General features: G+C 37.7%; 1 protein-coding gene across 1 annotated transcript in view; it reads left to right on the top strand.

Annotated features, from left to right (window-relative positions):
• Positions 1-1,057: 1,057 nt before the first annotated feature.
• Positions 1,058-12,933, top strand: part of NELL2 (neural EGFL like 2) — a 462,863-nt gene continuing 450,987 nt past the window's right edge. Inside the window, exon 1 of the mRNA XM_027542640.1 lies at positions 1,058-1,076. The gene's annotated coding sequence lies outside the window, so the exon portion shown is untranslated. The remainder of the gene's footprint in view (positions 1,077-12,933) is intronic.

Raw genomic sequence — 12,933 nt, 5'->3', positions numbered from 1 at the left:
TACTTCCCCAAGGTAAATATTTGAATAGCTCTAGTGATATCCTTCGATTACATAGGGTGGTATAATTATGATTTCTGGGATATCTTGGAGTGTATTTATGGGGTATATTTAAAATAACATTGGCAAGCCTTACATGTTTTAATGTAGGAATGTAAAATTTCCCTTTAATATAATCATGATGACCTAGTACAGCAATTTCCTTATTATTAACTTAATGGCTTCTCAGGTGGCTCAGTGGTAAAGAATCCCCCGGCCAAATGCAGGAGACATGGGTTCGATCCCTGGGTCGGGAAGATCCCCTGGAAGAGGAAATGGCAACCCACTGCAGTATTCTTGCTTAGAAAACCCCCTGGACAGAAGAACCTGGGGGGCTACAGTCTATAGGGTCACATTAATACAGTAACTCTAGATTATTCTTATTATTTTGGAATATAAACATATGTCTATTTAAATATATGTATACTTTAACATATGTATTTTGGCTATCAAATATAGATAGCAATTATAAGTTTATTTTACTGCCTCCACTGGAGTTTATTGATATTATTTTATTATTATATTTAAAATAGACCAATTAACAGTGTTAAGTGCTGTAGAAGAGACAAATAAGAATATGACATGATTCCAAACCTCAGAGTTTGTGGGGAGAAGTAAAGTATCTAGATAACCTTTAAAGAGGATGTACAGTAGAATTCCATCATCTTAGCAAAATGGAAGCAAACTAAGCAATCCTAGAAATAGAAAAATTACAACTTAAATGGTGCTGGCAATAGTGTCCATCATTCAGTGATTATCTGAAGTAAGTATGGAAGGAAAGACGTGAATCTGTGGTTCCCTCATGTCTCTGTTCTGTGGGGCCTCTCAAGTTCAAGCATATCACTGAGCTGAGTGTGATTCTAACTTTTAAAGATATGCATGTATGCATTTTTCATATATAATGGACCCTAAAAGCAAGCCAACTACTTCATCTGGTGCTCAACCAAAGAAACAGGAATCTGTTCCAAAGCTGGAGGAAAAACTTGTGCTGAACAAACTCGTGGTCTCCAGTGGAATGCCTGTCGAAGGACTTTTCCAAGGTAATTTTTATTTTTATTTTATTTTTGATTATTCATGACTTTCTTATTTCTGATTTTAGGATCTAAGAGGTGTGATTTGATTGTAAGATAAGTATCATCAGAGAAATATATAAATTTTGCCACACAGTAGGAGGCTCTTAAAGATTTCTGGATAAAGGATGTTGTAACATTGAGTTTGGAAGATTAATTAGGCAATAATATTCTAGATAAACCAGAAGTTGGCAATTAAGATGATTGAGAAGCTACTGTGTGGAAGTCAATGAAAAGGAATAACTGTCAGACCTCTGGTGGAGGTAGGATAAGTAGGATAAGTTGACATTTAGGTTTGAAAAATAGGACAGGGGTGAGATAATTTCACGAGGAAGAGATAGCAAATGATTTTAAGTGTTGCTGAAATTTCAAGGAGGGATGGGTGCTAAATTTATAGAGATCAAAGTTTAAACCTCAAATTAGGATATGTGGTTTCTATCAAAGGACTTTTGTTAGATTTATAATGTGTGTAACTAACACACACACTACAAAAGTTAGCTCATATTTAGTTACATAGTTCATTCCTTATATGCTCAAAATAGTAAAAGTATTAAGTTGTTTCCGTCATGTTTGACTCTTTTGAGACCCCATGGACTGTAGCCCACCAGGCCCCTCTGTCCATGGGATTCTCCAGGCAAGAATACTGGAGTGGGTTGCCATTTCCTTCTCTAGGGGATCTTCCTGACCCAGGGATTGAACCCACGTCTTTTACGCCTCCTACATTGGCAGGCAGGTTCTTTACCACTAGCGCCAAGTATAGGAAACTGGGATTTTCTTAGAAATGACTATTAAAGTAGTTATTAGTGACCTTTTTATAGAATGTGGGCTGATGTCAGATTGCAAGCCAAGTAATGAGTTGGAGCTGAAGATATATAGGCTTTGCTTTTGAGAAACTTAGTGATAGGAGCAAGGAGGCAGAAGAGTATGATTAAAAGGCAAGAAAGACCTGGAAGACAGCTCAGACCAGCCTAATGTTCTCATTGCAACTTTTGGATTATTTTTCAATTATTCTTTCAGCCTTTCTCTTTGCACATACTATTTTGAAATCATTTGATATGCCACAGATTTTGTCCATGTAATAAAACAAATTGGAAAATACCATGCAGTATTTGCAGCCAGGCAAAACTACATTTAGTGCATTATCTGAGTGGAAAGATCATGCAAAGATTCAATCAAAGAAGATTGTTTCCCTGACTCTTTAGTCACTCCTAAAGTGTCTTTCAAGTTTTTCCTATCTGTGAAATGCTGTAGTTCTCCATTCCCTAACCTAGAAGTCTTTGAAACAGAGGGGTGGGAGATGCAGATCTTACTGTAGCAGAGACATTTCTCATTTCAGACATGTGGGATTAAGATGATATTGCAATATCAGACATTTCCCAAGTGCTCACGCTCTTTAGTGGGATATGATTTTGTCAACCAAACAATATTTTCCATCGGACCTATTCAGGCACTTAGAACACTGATTGATCATAGGAAATTAGCTCTAGCTTATAGAGCATAATAGGTTTGACGAGATAGGAAACAGGATCATTGCCCTTAAGGGAATGAGTCAGGCAAAATGGGAGGAAAATGAGTTGGAAATCTTTGCCTTGAACAAATTAGCGAATGTGAGCAAAGCATCCTATTCTGAGATGAGGAGTTAAATAAAGTAGTTTTACCTGGCAGATGACAGGTTTATTTTAATTTAGAATTTAAAACATCCATTATCACACAGAGCCTGGAGATAGAGCAGGTATTATGTTTTTATTGCAACTTTCAGGAAATAGCTCATTCTGTCTTCTCTCTCAAAATCTTTAGCTCATGGAGGTCCAGGAGGTAGGACTTTCAGTATTAAAACTGGGCAAGTTCTAGGCAAACTGGGACAGGTTGGTAACCTATATTTGGATTAAGGCTACTGACTGTGTATGTCCTTCCTTCTTGCAGTAATCTCCTGGTCAGTCTTCCTCATTTGGTGAAGAATTTAACATCTAACTTACATTCTTCTTTCTATCACTATTCCTGTTCATGTGGAAAATCCATCCAATGCCTGAATATTTTGTAGTTCCTTGACCTTTTCTCCTACAGTCTTTTCCTTAGCCTTCTCCCTGAGCTCCGTTGCCAACTCTTATGGTCACACTTTAGATTATGTCATTATGAATAACTGCTGCTCTCAAAATCTCAGTGTCTAACATCCCAGTCATCAACCACCTCTCCTCTCTTTCCAGTTCACTGTCTCTATGATAATTCTTTGATTACAACAGTGCTTCCAATCCATGCCTTCCTTACCTCCCCCTCTGCCTTACTTAAATGGTAGAAATCAATATTGCTTAATCCCAACGATGTACATAAAAATAGAGTCATTTAGTGGCTAAAGATGTGATCTCCTTCAATCCTGCGTCCAATATTTATTAGCTACATTGCCTTGGAAAAGTTTCTTAACATCTCTGTACCTCAGTTTTCTCATGAGTGCCCAACTCATAGGGTTGTTGTGGGCTCACAATAATAATAAAGGTAAGATGCTTAGGCAGTGCTTGGCACATGATAAACGTTCAATAAATGTTTCCCAAGCTTGGAGTTGATGGCTGGAGAAAAACATCTAACAATTCTGACTGATCTCTTTTAAATTTTATGACTGTGTGTCTCAAGTGGGTCTTAACGCAGTTTCAGTCAACCACAGTTCCCATTTCCTTATTGATTTATTTTCTGTCTTCAGAGATTACTATTTCATACCTTTTTTTCCCCTCAAATTTTCAACTCCTCTTCCCTGCTCCTCACAATCAGTGGATGATTTTGCTTCTTATCTCCCTGGTAAAGCAGATGCAATCAGAAGGTAAAGCTGTTTTCCCACCAACCAGCCCACCCACATCTGTAGCCTTCGGATGCAATGAAAACATCTCTTTATTTTAGGAAAATCCTTTACTTACTCAGTGGATTCCATTAATTTTCACTTTATCAAGAACTTTACTGCTCTGATTGCCTCTTTTCTGTCCTGCATCATCACACGTCTTCTTTTTTCTCTGCTATAATGTTGTTGTTGTTCAGTTGCTCAGTCGTGTTTGACTCTTTGTGCCCCATGGACTGCAACGTGCTAGGCTTCCAAGCCCTTCACCATCTCTTGGAGCTTGCTCAAACTCATGTCCGTTGAATCAGTGATGCCATCCAACCATCTCGTCCTCTGTCGTTCCCTCTGCTCCTACCTTCAATCTTTCCTAGCATCAGGGTCTTTTCTTCACATCAGGTGGCCAAAGTGTTGGAGCTTCAGCTTCAGCATCAGTTCTTCCAATGAATGTCCAAGGTTGATTTTCTTTAGGATTGACTGGTTTGATCTTCTTGTGGTCCAGGAGACTCTCAAGAGCCTTCTCCAACACCACTGTTCAAAAGCATCAACTCTTGGTCATTCAGACTTCTTTATAATGTACTCTGTTATTAATCAACAACCTTAAACAAAAGGAGAAAAGAAACCTCCCTTGCTTCTAGACCCTCTGTGGCTACCAACTTATTTACCATCCTTTATAGCAACCCTCAGTATTTCCACAGTCTCAGCTCCCATACTTACGACAATTCTAATCAAATTTTCATTTCGCTATTCCACCTAAAACCACCTTTGTGAGCCAACATTGGCTTCCATCTTGTCAAATTGGATCATCCATTCTCAGTCCTTATCTTACTCTGCTTGTCACTAGTGTTTAACACAACTGACCACGCCCTCTTTATTGCACCTTTTTAAAAAACTTGGCTTTACGAAATTATACTATTTTGATTTATCATCTACCTTTCTTCTCAGTGTCCTTGACTGGATTCTTCTTTGGACTATTAACTGCATTTTAAATAACAGAATTCTCCAGAACTTAGTCCTTTCTCCCTTGGGTTTGCTGAAGAGATTAAAGTGACTGAAACCAGGAGAAATTAATTTCATAGGCTTTTATGAGGCAATTAGAACTGTGTTATGAAAAAGAAAACAAGCATACTTTGTAGGAAAGTCATTTATGATTATTTTTTGTTAAATTTTATTAATAATCTGATTGTCTGATGGAAGCAATTTTACTGTGATAAATTCAGTTCTACAGTGTTATCTGAGCACTGGCACTGAAAAGGAGAGAAGGAGAGGGGCTATGCGAAGATGAAGCAGAAGGGTCTTTGCCAATACAGTCCTGAAAGTGGTCAAGTTATTACCCTAATTTATGGTAATTTCAGAACTAAATCAGTATGAGAATGAGAACCAGAATTCTTGGTAGTTCCAGGTCTTTGGTTGGTTGATTAATTTCAACCTGCCTCCAAGACTGAAAAACAATAAAGAATAATGTGTAGCTAAATTGCAAGTTTAAAAGATGTTAAAGTGGAAAATTGTGGGGGAAAAAAACAGCATGAAAATATCTTTTCTTGGCATTTTCAACTTAACTACCCCAAGAGCTGCTAAAACAACATATTCTTCTCTTTTTCAACAAGATCTCAAATATTTCAACCAGCCACTACTAGAATTTTTATATTGGTAAAATGGGATTTTCTTGTTGGAAAGTAATTTTTGATGAAGAACCAACTAGAATATAGGTGGCTAATTCACTTTATTATTAAAATCCCAAAGCTGAAGCTTTGAACAAATGTATTTTAGAAACATGTAAACATTAATGTGCTTAATCACCTTTGAAGTTTTCTGTATAACACCTAAAAGATCTGAGAGTTTGTCTATTTAGATTTGAATATGGTGAATGTTGTAAAGATTGGAAGTTTGGATAGATAGTTTATAACAAACAACTCTAAAAAATATTATCAATAGCAGTGCTAATAGTGATAACTACTCTTTACTGAGCAACTGTTTACAATTCACTATTTACATCTGTTATATCTTTTCTTTCTTTCAATAACTGGGTGAGGTAGTGTTATTTTCCTCTCCTGAAGAAACTGAGATTCAGACAGGTCTGATAATTTTTCCAAGAAAATGAGAAATATGCTCCTAGTCCTCTTACTTTGAAAGGGAAAAGAGAAGGAAACAATTAAGCACCAGATACCTGAACCTCTTGTGTTACTCCCTCCTTTAACCAGAAGTAGGAGTTCAAAATGGACTGGAATATGAGCACTTGTAACACGTAGCGCTTTGTGTTGCAAGAGTACAACTTGAAACCATTTAAACTGGAGAGACTGGCTGTGTGTTATAATGACTGTTCCCCATTTCAGCATTGCATTTGATATGTGGATGTGTGAATTCTTGACCCTATAGAAAACTGTAAGGATTATTTCATGTCAAGATTTTTTCTCTCATTTAATGATTGCTGAAGCATTTCTTCTTTACAAATCAGTTTATAAAACTGTTGGCCCTTGCTTAAAGTTGCTGAATTAGGGAATTGGGTAACTGATCCACATATGTGTAGAACAATCACACTGGTAACATTTCTTATTGTATTTAAAAATTTTTTTAATTTTATATTGAATTATGATTTATTTGACTCAGTGGTAAAGAATCTGCCTACGGTGCAAGAAACACGGGTTTGATCCTTGATCCCTAGGCTGGGAAGATCCCCTGGAGAAGGAAATGGCAACCCTTTTCAGTATTTTTCCCTGGGAAATCTTAGAGGAACCTGGCGGGCTACAGTCCATGGGGTCGCGAAAGACTTAGACAAGACTTAGGGATTAAACAACAAAAACAACGTGATAATCTCCAGGTCCATCCATGCTGCTGCAGATGGCATTATTTCATCCCTTTTTGTGGCTGAGTAATATTCCATTGTGTATGTGTATCACCTCTTTATCCATTCATCTGTTGATGGACGCATAGGTTGCTTCCATGTCTTGGCTATTGTAAACAGTGCTATAGTGAACACTGGGGTGCATATATCCTTTCAAACCATGGTTTTCTTTGGATATATGCCCAGGAGTTAGGGTTGCTGGATCATATGGTAGTTCTATCTTTAATTTTCTCCATACTGTTGTCCATAGTGACTGTACCAGTTTACCTTCCAACCGGCAGTGTTGGAATGTTCCCTTGTTTTCCACACCCTCTCCAACATTTATTGTTTGTAGACTTTTTGATGATGGTCATGCTGAGTGATTGAGGTGACATCTCATTGTAGTTTTTATTTGCTTTCCATGTGCCTCTTGGCCATCCATATGTCTTCTTTGGAGAAAAGTTTATTTAGGTCTTCTGCTCATTTTTTTGATTTGGTGTTGCATTTTTTATTTTGAGCTGCATGAACTATTTTTACATTTTGGAGATTAATCCCTGTTGATTGCATCGTTTACAAATATTTTCTCCCATCCTGTGGGTTGTCTTTTCATTTTGTTTATGGTTTCCTTTGTATGAAAGCTTTTGAGTTTAATTGCCTTGTTTATTTTTGTTTTTATTTATATTACTCTAGGAGACAGATCAAAAATGATATTACTGTGATTGATATTAAAGAGTGTTTAGAGCTTTTTAGTATATAGTCTTGCATTTAGGTCCTTAATCCATTTTGTCTTAATTTTTATCTATGATGTTAGAGAGTGTTCTAATTTCATTGTTTTTCACATAGCTGTCCAGTTTTCGCAGCATCATTTATTTAAACAACTATCATTCCCTCTATTGTAAAGCCTTCTCTATTTTAGTATCCCAGCATGCAGCAAGTGTAGGACACTTCTGAAATAAGAAGTTGAACTTGTTTAACCGTGGTTTCTCTAGACATCTTTACTTCCATTTGCTGGTTACGAGTTGGTGAGCTTTGTTTCTTGTTGCCATCAATAACACCAATGTGGATATCTTGAGGTGAGTGCCTAAGTGTGGCCAAATAAAATGGAAATAAAAGTTAGTCAAATAAGACAGAAATTGAATTCCAGATTGTTTGGTGTTAATGATTTCTAACAAAGTCTCCTTCTGTGTGTCTTAGTTGCTTAGTCATGTCTGACTCTTTTGCGACTCCGTGGACTATACAGTCCATGAAATTGTCTAGGTCAGAATACTGGAGTGGGCAGCCCTTCCCTTCTCCAGGGATCAAACCCAGGTCTCCAACCCAGGTCTCCTGCATTGCAGGCAGATTCTTTACCAGCAGAGCCACAAGGGAAGCCCATCTCTCGTGGCTGCTGCTAATTATTCTGTTATCCTGTGTTAATATTTTAGGTAAAAAAAAGAGAGTCCAGGTGAGGGCTGGGGGCTGAGGAGTGAGAACTAAAAGTTGAGAGAAGACAGAGGTGAGGAGGAGGGAAATGTACCACACTGAGAGATTTGTCGTCTTCTTAGATAATATTATTTTTCCTGGCTTTTATCTTTTAGTTCTCTAGCAAGAAAGCAAGCCACATTTTTAGATTTTTTTATTTGATTAAAAAAGACAATTTAGAACATTTAAGAAAAATTCATCTTCAAGTTCCCCACCCATAAATTAAGAACATGTAGATAGAGAAACAATTTTTCTTTTCTCCACTGCCTTTGTTTGGGAGATGGAGTTTTAAAAATAGACTCAGGCCTGAAAATCCCAAAACAAGAGCTTTGTAAATGACAACCTTAGAAACAAATCAGCACCACTACTGGTTAATGCTGCTCTTGTAACTTAAGGAACGCCGGAATCATTCTTACCCATGCGCTTATCACTGTGGCCAGACATGAATACTATCATAAAATATAACCGATTCAACTCAAGAAACGCGTTAAGCGTTGAGTATTCACTATGGTTGGTGTTAAGTATAATAGGGTGAGAAAGACCATCTTATTATTCAAAGAACTCCCAGTCTTAAGAGAAGCAGGCAGGTGAATATTGCTCAGAATTATTCATATGGAGTTAAGTTCCGTATTTGGTCACGAGCATATTGTTATGGGACCACAGAGGAAGAAGTTGTTCAATACCATAGAAGGGATATCTGTGCTCTAACCTTGTATGGACCATTAAGAAGGCTGAGTGACGAAGAATTGATGCTTTTGAACTGTGGTGCTGGAGAAGACTCTTGAGAGTTCCGTGGACTGCAAGGAGATCAAACAAGTCAATCCTAAAGGAAATCAACCCTGAATATTCATTAGAAGAACTGATGCTAAAGCTGAAGCTCCAATACTTTGGCCACCTGATGCAAAGAGCCGACTCATTGGAAAGGACCCTGATGCTGGGAAAGATTGAGGACACGAGGAGAAGGGGACAACAGAGGATGAGATGGCTGGATGGCATCACTAACTCAATGCATATGAGTTTGAGCAAGCTCTGGGAGATGGTAAAGGACAGAGGAGCCTGGAGTGCTGCAGTCCATGGGGTTGCAAAGAGTCATGACTTATAGCGACTGAACAGCAATGTTTTTTTGGGTTTGTGTGGGATACACAGTCATCTGTAAAGTACTTTGAAAAGTACATTAGAGGATAGGATTCACCCAGGGTTTTGGCATTTGGTTCTATCCACTGTTTTGGGAGAACGAATGAAAATTTTTCTTCTCTTTCTCTTACCTCTTAAGGTTCTATTCCATGTGCTGTGGACAGCAACTCCTGGAGTGGCCTTCCTCAGCATGTCCTCCACCTTGAAATGATATGTGTTCTTCACTAGTCTCCTAAATGTACTTAGGGAGGGACTGTGTATATCAGTCATCTCACTACTCATGCCTACCGAGTTCTTGACATACTGTGGCCTCCCAATGGTGGTGGTTTAGTTGCTCAGTTGTATTCAACTTTTGCAGCCCCATGGACTGTAGCCTATCAGGCTCCTCTGTCCATGGAATTCTCCAGGCAAAAATACTCAAGTGGGTGCCATTTCCTACTCCAGGGAATCTTCCTGACCCACAGATCAAACCCAGATCTCCTGCGCTGCTGAGTTACCAGGAAAGCCCAGAAAAGCCAAGACCTGAAGCATTATTCCTTTTTCATCCCCCTTTTCCCTTTCTCTTTTCAGATTACTTCTTTGGTTTCAGAGCAACCTCTAATAACGATATTAACCTCGTATTTCTCTCTATCCAAAAAGGACAAAAATCACCTGGTTTCTGTATTATGTATATTAATACTCTAGTCTTATACCATCCTTTGCTGTATGACAAACATTCCAGATTTAGTGTTTTAAAATAGTACATCATTGAAAGATACTTCCCTGATGACTCAGTGGTAAAAAAAAAAAAAAAAAAAAAATCCACCTACAATGCAGGAAATTTCTTGGACAGAGGAGCCTGGTGGGCTACAGTTCATGGGGTTGCAAGAGTCAGACGCTACTTAGCAACTAAACTCACCACCAAAAGAAACTACAGTCGGTGGTCAAGGTATTCAGTCACTTTTTTCCTAACAGTATCAAAGCAGTTTGCTAATTAGGTACTTTATTCCACAAGATGGCGCTGTAGTCCTTTTGATTATTTGGAGTCAGCAACCCAGGGTTTTAAAGTATCTGCCCCTCCCTCTTTTTACACATAAAAGTGACATAGAAGTATCTAAGAGTGTCATTTCATAAAAGACCAGATTTACTATCTGATTTTAAAGAGGTCCATAGGAATAACCATATAGTCAATAATAGGCATTAGTACACAATGAATAATTACCATAAATAAGATTCACAGTGTGTTTTTTTGCATTATTTTTCTTTGAGGACTTCAGTTGTTTATCAAGAGAAAGAAAATTTGTTAAACACAGTCTAACTCAAATATGAATTAGGATTTATTTTTTTAAAACATTATGGATAAAATTTTAATGTTCTTTAATACTACTTGTAGTTTGGGTGTTGCGAATAAGTTGTTGAATTCACTTGGCATTTTGTTGTTGTTTATACTCATGTAGAAAAACATCTTAGAGGACTAATTTTTTGACTAAATATTTTGGTGTTCAATTGCATTCTCACATTTGTTCTAAACAGTTTTTCACTTTGACTTTAAAAGCTTCCCTAAATTTGCATATGAATTTGCAGTTGAGTCACATTTATAATAGTGATCTAGAATCCCTTTTATATGTAAAGCATGGTTTTAATTGGATCTACTCAGGAAAAAGGGCTTCCCTAGTGGTTCAGTGGTAAAGAATCCTCCTGCCAACGCCCGCCAATGCAGCAGTTGGGGTTTGAGATCGCTGGGTTGGGGAGATCCCCTAGAGAAGGACATGGCAACCCACTCCAGTATTCTTGCCTGGAAAATCCCATGGACAGAGGATCCTGGTGGTCTACAGTCCATGGGGCAGCAGAGAGTTGGACACGACTTAGCCACTGAATCAATGAATGACTCAGGAAAATAAAACTTCACTGCTACTTTCAAAGAGTCTTCTAAATGTGAAAAATAAAAGATTGCTGCTAAAGAAATGTTCCTTAGACTTTGTATGACCCCATGGACTGCAGCATGCTAGGCTTCCCTGTCCGTGTTCACGGTCTCCTGGAGCTTCCTCAAACTCACGTCCATTGAGTTGGTGATGTCATCCAACCACCTCGTCCTCTGTTGACCCCTTCTCCTCTCTTCAATCTTTCCCATCATCAGGGTCTTTTCTAATGAGTCAGCTCTTTGAATCAAGTGTCCAAATTATTGGAGCTTCAGCTTCAACATCACTCAGATTTTTAAAATTTGGGAAGCAAATTATTTTTTTAGATTTACTTTGATATTACTGGGCCCACTGAATGAAAGTAACATATTGACCCCAAATACTGAAGATTTTAATGAATGCCTGACATAGTTTCTCTGTTAGAATAATAAATTTATTCAATTTAAAACATCCAACATGAAGAGAAAACAAATTACATAAATTCTTAATTATGTTTAATTGCAGTGAGCTTGTAATGCAGTTCTATTTATTAAATCACTTGAGTTGTCAATGTCTGAGACAGTTTGTGTTTATGAATTGCACATTTGTAAGGAGTGAATTCGTTAATGTGCTAATTAGAAAACTCTTGTAAAAGATTCCAGATTGTGGTTCACTTCTGTCCATTTACTCCTATATGGATCTTGTAATGATGAGTCGGTAGAAACGCTCTGGTTAAGTTTAAAATCGCTAAATTCACATTAACAGATATGTTCGTGCTTTTAGTTGGTGATTGAAGTATTTAAGCCATTTATACTCTCATTATTACTACTACCAATTACTTTTCCAAAAGGTCTACTATGTGTCAGGCACATCAAGCAAGTATTTAACTCACACAATAATGGTACGGAGCAGGTACCATATGGAGCAGGCTTTCGTAGATGAAAACACTGAGACTTAGAGAAATTAGATAATATAGCAAGAGTCAGGCAGCCGGTGAGTTGAGGCCAGGATGTGAATGCAAATGAAAGCCTGTTAACCATTTCAACCACGTACTTATATTGTGTATGTAATTACCGTGCCATGTGGCTCTTGGTCCAGTCTTCAAATTTAATATGAAATATTATGTTCTTAAGGTGTAAGGAATAACTTAGACTTTCTGTTCTACTTAGGGCACAATGAAAGGGCTTTTGCAAAGCAGATTTGTTATTATGATACAGGCAGCAAGCAGAGCATCTCTGGGGTGAAAAGGAAGTTCCTTTTTCTTCCTTCCTTTCACCCTTTAACTTTTGGCCATGTCACTTTGTCAGTATATGAAGTACAGGCTACTGTGGCTCTACTGGGAGGACTTGATTGTATTACTTTAAAAAGTACTTATCAAATTCATTACCTTTTGACAGACTTAGTTAAAAGATGAAATGTTTCTATTTCAAAACATTGTTATCTTCTTAAAAGATATGTTTTAAAAAATACTTGGTAAACTGACAGCTGGAGAGCTTTTTGTGTTATTTATTGGGGGAGATTTTCTACTTATTCTGTTGCAAAGTATGTAAAAGTTGTTAAAGGAAGCACAGCTGTGAATATCTCTGAAATGTAGCTAGGTGGTCATTTAGAAGAGATGGATATGGGTAAAGTCTTCATGCTGCTGCTGCTAAGTTGCTTCAGTCGTGTCCGACTCTGTGTGACCCCACAGACAGCAGCCCACCAGGCTCCCCTGTC

This window comes from Bos indicus x Bos taurus, chromosome 5 (genome assembly GCF_003369695.1).
Source record: "Bos indicus x Bos taurus breed Angus x Brahman F1 hybrid chromosome 5, Bos_hybrid_MaternalHap_v2.0, whole genome shotgun sequence".
NCBI classification, from domain to species: domain Eukaryota; kingdom Metazoa; phylum Chordata; class Mammalia; order Artiodactyla; family Bovidae; genus Bos; species Bos indicus x Bos taurus.
The sequence above is the reverse complement of the archived record's forward strand: the minus strand, read 5'-3'. Positions and strand labels throughout refer to the sequence as shown.